The 10,908-nt window shown below is 41.4% G+C and overlaps 1 protein-coding gene across 1 annotated transcript in view; it reads left to right on the top strand.

Moving 5' to 3' along the window:
- The window catches only part of LOC141108510 (uncharacterized), an 83,531-nt gene extending 77,159 nt beyond the window's left edge, over positions 1-6,372 (top strand). Inside the window, exon 11 of the mRNA XM_073600181.1 lies at positions 6,259-6,372. The gene's annotated coding sequence lies outside the window, so the exon portion shown is untranslated. The remainder of the gene's footprint in view (positions 1-6,258) is intronic.
- The last annotated feature ends 4,536 nt before the right edge of the window (positions 6,373-10,908 follow it).

The raw sequence follows: 10,908 nt of genomic DNA on the forward strand, positions 1-10,908 counted from the left end.
AAAACTGTCATCCTCTCCATTCAGAGAACCAGCAGACATCGGTCGTAAATATCTGAATGCACATAAGTAGATAAAGATAAAAATGTCAGCATGTTTCATAACTTCCAAAGTAATAGCACAGCCATAACATGGACATAGTTTCCTCAGATAATTTCTAACATCCAGACACCCCTATGTCAGGTCATATGGGAAACCACTGGTACCCCATATTCCTCCTAAGTAGACTAGACACTAGAGATATGGCATGCTTAGATTTGTTTTGAAGCAAATCTCACACTGAACAAGAATATGGATATTTGGAGTCTGTTAACACTATAGATGCAGAGATATGAATATGTATCACAAAATCTATCTGGGCCATGGTTAGTAGTGTAGACACCTCCCAGCAACCAACCCCTAAACAAGATGAATAGACGATTGGTCACTGTCTCATCCTTTGATTTGACAGAAAAGAGGAGAAGCCAAGACAATGGTCAGTTCTCCTTTTACCATCCAAACAGGAACAAATGCCAAGTTTCAGAACCGATTACCTAGCTCATCGATCGAACTCTGATCAACCCTCGGACATTAATTGCAAGTATTCTTCCTTCCCGACCTTATTTCTTTGTGGCTGTATAGTGTATCTTTTGAAACATCTTTTTTCTCTAAATGTTTTATTTGCATCAACTTTGACCTTTTCATAACCTTCTCTCTAAAGCTCTTAATGCAAGCTATAAACGAACCTGCCTCTTAAAGGGCGCTACTGTTGTAGAGTAAGACCTCGGAGCAGACCTGTCTGTGGCAGTAGTGTGCATGTTGCAGACGCTTATTCTAAACTCATAGCTGGTATTGCTAAAATTACAAGTCTCCCCCGGCTCGGCCTTTTAAAAGGGGGGTGGTGGCAGTTAAAGGGTTAATTGCATAATTAGCCCAGTGACAATCGCTCTCAGGCTGCTCGCACAAAGATTGTGGTCCTGCAAGCTGGAAAATCTTTGTGCTGAGCGCAGCTGAGTGGGGCATTGTTACGCAAGTGACAGCGTGGTGTGAGGTTGGCCAGTCCTTCGTTAGCGAGGAGGGCAGGGATCTAAAACCTGTGTTCATCACACCAACAATTGATCCTGTTCGCTTTCTTAGCTAGTTGTAGAATACACCAAGCTAAAAATATAAACAAAGATGCTCCTCGTCCTTTTTTGTAGTCGAGCAGCTTCTTGAGGTGGCTGGCGTGGATCCAGTTGTCTCACCCCTCAAGCTTCTTTACAATGACCCAGTCACCTGACCAGAAAGAATGTAAACCAGTTATTGTGTCAGGGTCCAGGAGGGACTCATGAACTCTGGTGGACCTTTTGAAGTTCACGTAACAGTGACTGCACCTACCCCAACAGCTGCTGAGGAAAGTACAACCCTGTTTTCGGTTGACCTCTAAACAAACCTCATATGGCGATAACCCAGACATGTGGGAATGACTGGTCACTGCATAACCTGGGGTGTAATTCTGGAACCATTAACAAAAAGGTTCTTAGCATCTGTGATTGAAGCCTCCTTCACCAGACTACTGGGTGCTGATTCAAATTCCATCAATGACAGTCATGGAACATATCATCCTACTAGGTCACAAACTTGGTTAGAATAGGATTGTTTAGTATTTTGAAAACTGTCTCACCATTATCCCCCCCCCCCCCCATCTTCTTCATCATTACAAACTGGAAGAGACACAGGGTTTAGAATGGTGCAGAAACCCCCCCAAAAAAAACAAAAAAAACAATCGGCCTATTATACCTTTACCCTCTTTTAGGCATGTGTAATTCTGCATGTGTACAGCTATGTACATACACCTTCAGAAACTTACTGGACCTGAAAAGATACAAAGTTATTACACTATCCATCTTTAACCTGCAAAGAATGGCAAATACAGTATTCCTGTACATTGGTAAATTGTCGCAGACATTCCCCAAAACAGACAACGAAACCCTCTGTAACTTGGTTTCAAGTTCCTACAAAAATGCAACGGCTACGACACGTAGAAGGGCCTCCATGGCAGGTTCATTCATGTTACTATATACAATGAGACAAGACACGAGACAAATATTTAGATACAAACGTGAGGGAGATATTTCATAGTTTACGAAACAAAAACACAAAACCAGACGGAATACTGCCTTCACTCTTAGCAATAGAAAATATACAATGGGAAAAACACGAGAGCAGCTCCAAACTTTTCATGGGCCAGCCACACAAAGTTCAAAAACAGGCATGAGAATTTTAACCACAAAAGCGTGTACTACACATCAACCCACTCATTACAGATTTCTGAAGCCGCAGTTGAGCTACATCTAAGGTCTTTGCTGCCCAGAGCCTGGGTTTTAACTCAGTTATGAATTTCTCCCACCTCCCAGGCATCAAATGTCCCCTCCAGAGGGATACCCCAAGTAGTATCCTTGGACCACCTAAGTCATTGCCTTAAGGGGTTTAATAGCCTTTACCCCAAAACTAGACTTCATTTACTGTGTAGCGTCTGATTGTGGGAAGCCTCGCCTTCCTTCCCTTGCATGGACTGCTCATTTCCCATGGCGATTCAAATCAGCTTATAGTTTTACCCCTGCGTCCAGGGAAACCCTTGCACCCATTTAGGAGAATACCGCCCAATGCCTTCTACAGTGGATTGATGGACTACAAACACTATCTGGTCCAGTCCCCCCCACTAGAAACCCCAATTGAGGCATTTTTTAACTCTATGGCTTGTTGTCCCAACACTTGACACAGAACTACAGAGTACCTCTTACACTGCAATACCCATAATAACCACCAACTATTAACAATGCCAAATAGTTAACCACAGACACCCCCGAATTATGTCTCTACCCCTCGGTGTGTATGCATACACCAGTGTATTCGCTGTAGACCGTACACTGCAAAGCACACTTACGCCCACTTTCTCTAGAGAACAGTGTGGCTTCTCTGTACCTAGATGTTACAATAATGTGGATGCCTCCCATTTACTCTCTACCCAAAACTATTACAGTATACAACTTTGCAAAACTGGAATTAAATTTTAAAAACCAAAGTGATTTTGTCCTTCCAAACACAAGTCTTTGTCCACATGCTTGTTTCAAAAGACCCCTAGCTCCTCCCAGCAACTTCCTGTTGATACATCACATCCTGCAAAGAACTTCCTGTTGTCTGCTCAGCTCTATAAACCCATCTAACTGGTTTACTCATCAATGTACAGGGAGGTGGAGGAGCCTGGCTTCCCTGAACTTCATATTACACAAAAACTACCCCATCTGGGTTTAACATTTCTAAAAAACCTTTTGTCCAGGAAAAGGTGGAATAAACCCCCATATTGCAAATGGGAGGGGATCCCCCTTGACTCCCATATCCCCTGGGCATTCAGAACACTGAAACTCCTGCAAAGAGATGACTCAACCCCACTAAACACTGAAACCTGGCTCGAAAGCAGAGCAATTCCACCCAAAACACAATAGACATGAAATGGCAGTTGCAACAAATGAAAACCAGGCCACGACAACAGTGGTAGATGACATCTGGACTACAGCAAAAATAGCTGACAAAAGACGGGCCACGTGGTGACTACAACAAATTGGCCGATGAAAATCGCACCACGTGGTGAATACAACAAAATGGCCAATGACAATCAGACCACATGGTGACATTAACATGAAATGCAGTTGCTGATCCCGCCAAAACCAGCACAAACCAAAATTTCTTCACTAGAAAATCGAAATTTCTCCCCACAAAAACTGACAAACAATTCAGGCACCGAACACTTAACCATAGACAAACACTTTAGGCCACATCAACTAGGGCCCATAGGAGGCTTAAAACACATGCTCTCCAATCAAACACATCCGAAAATCCCAAAGTTACACAAAACACGGCTCAAACACACACTTGTTCACAAAGGTCATATACTTAAACTCTGGCATCAGCTTCCACAGGAACAAGACAAGAGACATACAAACAGCGATGATTGCATGCATGATCTTTTTATCTCAAAAGAATTCCCCCAGGCTATCGTCCAAAAAACTTGAGCCCATCCACAGGGCGTAGCCCTTTCAACAAACAGCTACTGGCTACCCCCCCCCCCCCCCCCTCAGCCACATAGCCACTTGAATATACGGCAGCCAAAAAGCAAGAACACAAAGTTCACTAAATCATTTGTAGGTGAAAAATAGCTACATTTATGGGGACATGTGTCTTGCATCAGTTAAATATACACAACTGGCTTGGTCCCATACATGGGTAATAACCACAATTCATACATTTCTATTTCTCATATGCATCACAAACTTATTACACAACATAGTTACACAGCCTAAGGTTCTTTGCCTAGCAGAACTTACCCCATACAGCGGACAGAAAATCAAGGCCCCGAGCACAGAACAGCAAAAATGTTCAAAAAACTTGAAGTATGGTGGTCTTGCCATAGGCTGGAATTTGCTGGCTCTGGATGTCTTTTCCCAGTCGAGGTCAGCTGAATTAGGAACAAAGAAAGTTCTCCCCTAAGGTGGACTTTAAAGGCGTAGTATATAGAGTATTTGTAGTACAAAAATTAATGTTTAGACATGAAAAATGGTACATATACAAATATAAAGCAATGGCATGTTTAAACAGTTTTGGATGTTAACATATTTACAACACATATGAAGTCCTCTTTGCACCCAACACGTTTCAGAGTATAATCTTTCTACTTCAGGGCTGTATGAGGAGGAAAATGCATCTATAATATAGTTAAGGAACAGTAAATTTCTAATAAAGAGTCTATAATCAAGTAAACAGGTTATATAAGAGGTTTACCTTGTTCACTTACATAGGTACTTGATAGCAAAAGGGTTTCAACATTCCATCATGTAACATTTAAAAACAAGAGAAGACATGTGGCAGTGAGCTGAGTCTGTGGATTTGCCAATATACAGTGTCTGGGTGTCAAAACCAGTTTAATGGGCTAGAGTATAAGGCTAGGGCTATAGTACTAGGGCTAGAAAGCCCCCAGAGAGGGTAAGAGCACTCCTCTCGCAGCAGAAAATTGGCCACTGGGATATACTGGGGCCCAGCCGGAAAACCCTCAAAGGACAGTTTAAATAGTAACCCCAAATGCAAACAGGGGTATAGTGATAAAATTACTCTATGTATAGACAGTTATACATTTCCCTCAATCTAAAACATGTAAATATGCCTGAATGTGATTGGTGTATACAGCCAAAACAGAGCAAGCCACAACAAATGGGGAGGAGACAGCAACTGCAGCGTATATAACAATAGTTTATTCATTGGAAATATCAGATAGTCCAATGTTCAAATAGTGTGTGTGACCAATTATCAAGGGCAATGGTAAATAGTGACTATATTCAAATATATTGTTAACTAAATAAATATATATATATATATATATATATATATATATATATATATATATATATATATATATATATATATATAACATTTAAGTACTAAAAGTAATTTGAAGACAGCCAAAGGTGATCGATATAGGGAGAGACGCATAGAAGATATATAGATCTACATGTCCATCCAAGATTGGATTAAAATCCTAGGTCCCATTGAATTAGGAAGATCTGTTGGCCTACCTGGCTCGCCAAAAAACTGTCCTGGAAATTTTAAGCTTCTCCTATAAGCAAATTATTTGCGCTTAAAAGAACCAATCATATTCACAAATTATGATGTTTTGGTTGTACCCCCCTCCAGGCAGAGGGGGTTCATCCAAAGAAATGTCCACTGTTTTGGAAAGATGTCCAATAATCTTAAATAGAAGTGATGACCACATATGCACAAAATGTAACAATCAAGCCCGGATCTAGGGGGTAGTAACTCTACTGAACACCTTTATGAAAAACTGGGCTATCAATTGCAAGCCAGATCCTCACTTCCGATATCCATTCCTGACCTTTCAATGGCTGTTTTGGCTGAAAGAGTACAACGTTCAGGAGGGGGTAACACTAATGGAAAGATCTCCAGTAAGCTTGTACAGAGGTGATAGACAAATAGCCTCAAACTGACCATAAAGAGAACGTCAGGCCCATGGAGCATTACACCTAAAGCTAAAATCTCTCTTTAGATCTGCTTTACCTGTATCCTTCCCAGGCAGAGTGGACAACAGCTCCACTACACGGTACACACTGTCTTTACTTGGTTTGTAAAGAGCTTATGGGTTCATTCTAAACCTCTGTGCTAATATGGAATTTATAGAAGTCAAAACTCTCCCATCATAGAAACAACTTATTGTACATTCTGTATCCTGTGCAGAGAACTTGAACAAACCTGCGTTTTTTGGACAAGATTCTGATGAAGGAAGATTTGTTTGATAAATGATCTGGAATCCCAGAATCCCCAATGAGCTCCCTGTGAAGGGCAGTGTACAGCTTGGTAAGTTGTGGCTTCATACTGTTGTACATTTCTTTCATAATTGGAAGCCTGGTTCTGATCTTTTATTTTGTTTTGACACCAAGGGGGAGACTTACTAAAACTAGAGCACTCGGAATCTGGTACAGCTGTGCATGGTAGCCAATCAGCTTTTAACTTCAGCTTGTTCAATTAAACTTGGACAAAAAAAACCTGGAACCTGATTGGTTTCTAGGCAGAGATGCACAAGATTTTGCTTTCTTCAGGGTTAGCAAATCAATTCCAAAAAGTCAACATGCAATCCTTTACTAATGCCCACATTGTAGATGTTGCTCTCATGAATTTATTTTTTGTGCTGCCAAATGTTAGGTTTTTAGTGGATTTCACTGAAAAAAAAAAGCATACAATAGTCATCTTACTAGAAATGTGCTTAATGCCCTTGTCTCCAGGCAGTAAGAGGTAGAGTCCCCAAAGGACTTCTATGCAAGATTAACTGACCAAACTACTAGCCAAATAAAAGCTTAGTGTATTCATGTTCAGCTAGATGTGAGCCATAGCCAGGTCTACGCGACAGTTTCAGAGATGGCAGCACCATCTTACACACATCTAGTAATGACAGGCTTTGTATTTGTGTCCATGACAGTTGATATCATTTAGACACCAAAATCATTTAAAATTCATTGACAGGTGTAATTAATCTGCAATTGACATTCTTTTGGCCTGCATTTGACCCGTTTCAAGCATTGCCATAGACTTGTATGGAAACTCATTTGATGCTAACAGAAGCCCATAAATACAGACCCCAAATTTCAGAGGGGCTCTGTGTAGCAAATGCCACACTAAAAAATTTGGCCTAGTCGTTCATGGGGTGTTCTGGCATAGGTGATTACCAGCCACATCCCTTATCACAGTCATCCAGAGTGTATCTGACCAGATCTGTTGGAGCGCACTAATATTTAGAGCTCCTGCGCAACTGCTGTAAGAGCCATGAAGATAAGCCTGTGAGCATAGAAGTTTTGTTAGTACATTATCTTTCTGACTGGGTATTTCTGTGACACTAATTGCTTGCTGTTGAGTGGCTTGTGGTAGACCCTTCAAGGGTGTTGCTAGGATCATGAAAGATCTGCAGCCCACTCAAGAAAACCCTGAACACATGCCCATGTCACACCTTGGCTTTTCCCCAATTTGGGCTTGGTTTCAATTGGACTCAATCAACCAAGTCAGTCATTCTGGTCAGAATACTACAACCGATAAACTGAGTGGACTTTACTGGTACTAGATGGTGACAAATTGAAATGATAATTTTTATTGATAAGTATTTATTGATACACTAGACCAGTGGTTCTCAACCTTCTAGTACTGTGACCCCTTGATAAAATTTCCCAAGTTGTGGGGACCCCTAACACTAAAATTATTTTCATAGTGGGTTGTCAGCACCCAAGGCAAAACAATTTGCACCCCTAACCCACAGACATTTAGCGCTCCTTGAGTCCCTTCCACCTGTACAGTATTAAAACACCTTATGGTACATTTTAGGATGTACCACCCTCTTTGTTCTCCTTTCTTTCCCTTTTATTTACTCTATCCTAATTTCTTGTCTCCCCCCCCCCCCCCCTCTATGTAATCTTTATTTTTATTCCTTCTTTTATGCCTTGGGGGGTGGGGGGGAATGGGATGAGTGGCAGTGCTGGGGGGAGTTCTGATCAGGCAACTTAGGTGCTCTTGATCAAGGTCATCTGCTGATCTGAGAACTGTAGTGGGGACTTTTAATGGCAAATCTAATCACAGGGAGTGTTACTCACTGTGTCTCCGGCTTCACTGTCTCCAGCTCTGTGGTGTCTCGCAGCAGTGACACCTATGCCGAAATCAGGAGATAGGGTCTCCTCCAGCCTCCCACTTCACACTCACCAGTCAGCCGACCTCTAGTCTCTGCCCCCAGCCATGCCGTGAACTGAATGAGCAACTGGGAAGAGGCAAATTGTCATTTGACCCGAGGGGGTCCCGACCCCCAGGTTGAGAACCACTGCACTAGACCAAGTGTTCTAAACAATGCAATGGAATTTGAGTGCAGGCTGGAAATTGCAATCTGGGTGCCAAAGCTGTGGTGTCCTCATCCACCAGAAGACAGTATAGTCAGACAGCTGGCAACTCCATAATTCTCAAGTATTTTATTTTACCATAACAATAAGTACACAGACAGTGGCAGATGCATTTTATCGCAAAGCCTTGTTCACAGCACACATGTGAAAAAAAGAAAAAATAAATAAATTATATATATATATAGCCTGAAGGTGGTGATTGGTTTTCAGGGTCCTGTACACAGCTAGGCTCCCAAAAAATCTCACATGTGGTATCCCCGTACTCAGAAGCAGCAGAATGTATTTTAGGGTGTAATTTAACATATGTCCATGTCATGTTTGAGCAGTAGATCATTTAGTGACAACTTTGTGCAAAAAAAGTGTAATTTTCCAGAAAAATGTGACTATATGAAATATTCCATGGACTCAACATGCCTATCAGCAAATAGCTTGGGGTGTCTACTTTCCAAAATGGGGTCATTGGGGGGGTTAACTGTCCTGGCATGTTATGCACAACATTTAGAAGTTTATGTCATATCACCCACTCTAACCATTTGAAGACAAAGCCCTTTCTGACACTTTGTTTACATGAAAACATTTTTGCAAGAAAATTACTTTGAACCCCCAAACATTACATATTTTTTTAAAGCAAAGGCCCTACAGATTAAAATGGTGGGTGTTGCATTTTTTTTCCACACAGTATTTGCGCATCGATTTTTCAAATGCAATTTTTTGGGAAAAAACACACTAAGTTTAATGCATTAAAACACACTATATTGCTTAAAATTTTTGATGAAATAAAGATGATCTTATGCAGAGTACATGGATACAAAACACGACATGCTTTAAAATTGCGCACAAATGTGCAGCGGCGACAAACTACATACATTTTTAAAAGCCTTTACAGGTTACCACTTTAGATTTACAGAGGAGGTCTAATGCTAAAATTACTGCCCTTGATCTGACCTTCGCGGCGATACCTCACATGCATGGTGCAATTGCTGTTTACATTTGACGCCAGACCGACGCTTTCGTTCGCCTTTGCGCGAGAGCAGGGGGGACAGGGGTGGTTTTTTTTTCTTTTTTTTGCTTTTTTATCTTATTTTTAAACTGTTCCTTTCATTTTTTTTTTTTAAATCATTTTCATTGTTATCTCAGGGAATGTAAATATCCCCTATGATAGCAATAGGTAGTGACAGGTACTCTTGAAAAAAATGAGGTCTATTAGACCCTAGATCTCTCCTCTGCCCTCAAAGCATCTGACCACACCAAGATCGGTGTGATAACCTTTTCCCAATTTCCCAATGACGCTGTTTACATCCGGCGAAATCTAAGTCATGATATGCTCGTAGCTTCCGGTTTCTTAGGCCATAGAGATGATTGGAGCCATTCTGATCTCTGCTCTATGGTCAGCTGGCCGAATCACCGGCTGCATTCTCAGGTTCCCTGTTGGGACAGGAGAGCCAGAGAAAAACATGGAAGACGGTTTGGGGGGCATTCCCTCCCACTGCTTGTAACAGCAGTCTAGAGGCCAATTAGCCACTAGGATTGCTTTTACATGAAAGCCGACCGCTGGCTGAAAAGAATGATACCAAGATGATCCCTAAACCTGCAGGCATCATTCTGGTATAAGCACTCAAAGTCCAGCAACATACCAGTACGTTGATGGTCCTTGTTGGGCATATATTGTAATCTTTTATTTTCATGCAGCATGTGGGCTGAACGAAAAAAAGATTGATTGGTGGGTCTGCCCACCATTAGAATACCTCCCTTCATCCACCCACTTCTAATGATGGGCATATATGCACAGTTTATATATGCCGAAGCATGGGGGCATCCTCCCGCAAAAGGTAGGAGCAAAATCGCTCCTCTGCCCACTGCTGCCCCCACGCTTCGGCATATATGCTGAAGTATAACTGTGGTGGTGAAATCACCGCCGACAGCGCTGGAGTCACGCCTTATGTATCGTGGGAGCAAACGCTGTTGCTGTCAAGATAAATAAATCTGCACTGCAACTGAATGGCGTACCTGCTAAGCAAATGATGGTTAATAAAACAAAGTAACATTACAGTATAACAGTAAGACTTACCATACCTGCAAAGCAAATACAAAAAATACATAGTAAAAAATAAAACATTCCAATTTTAGATTTACAGAGGTCTACTGCTAAAATCACTAACCTCGATCTGACCTTTGCGGTGATACCTCACATGCATGCCTCCAATTGCTGTTTACATATGACACCAGATCGATGCATTCGCCTTTGCACGTGAGCACAGGGGTGCTTTTTTTATTTTGCTTTTTTATTATATTTTTAAACTGTAACTTTCATTTTTTATCATTGTTATCTCAGGGAATGTAAATATCCCCTATGATAGCAATAGGTAGTGACAGGTACTCTTGAAAAAAATTGGGGTCTATTAGACCCTAGATAACTCCTCTGCCCTCAAAGCATCTGACCACACCAAGATCAGTG

Source organism: Aquarana catesbeiana, linkage group LG09, assembly GCF_042186555.1.
Source record: "Aquarana catesbeiana isolate 2022-GZ linkage group LG09, ASM4218655v1, whole genome shotgun sequence".
Taxonomy (NCBI): Eukaryota; Metazoa; Chordata; class Amphibia; order Anura; family Ranidae; genus Aquarana; species Aquarana catesbeiana.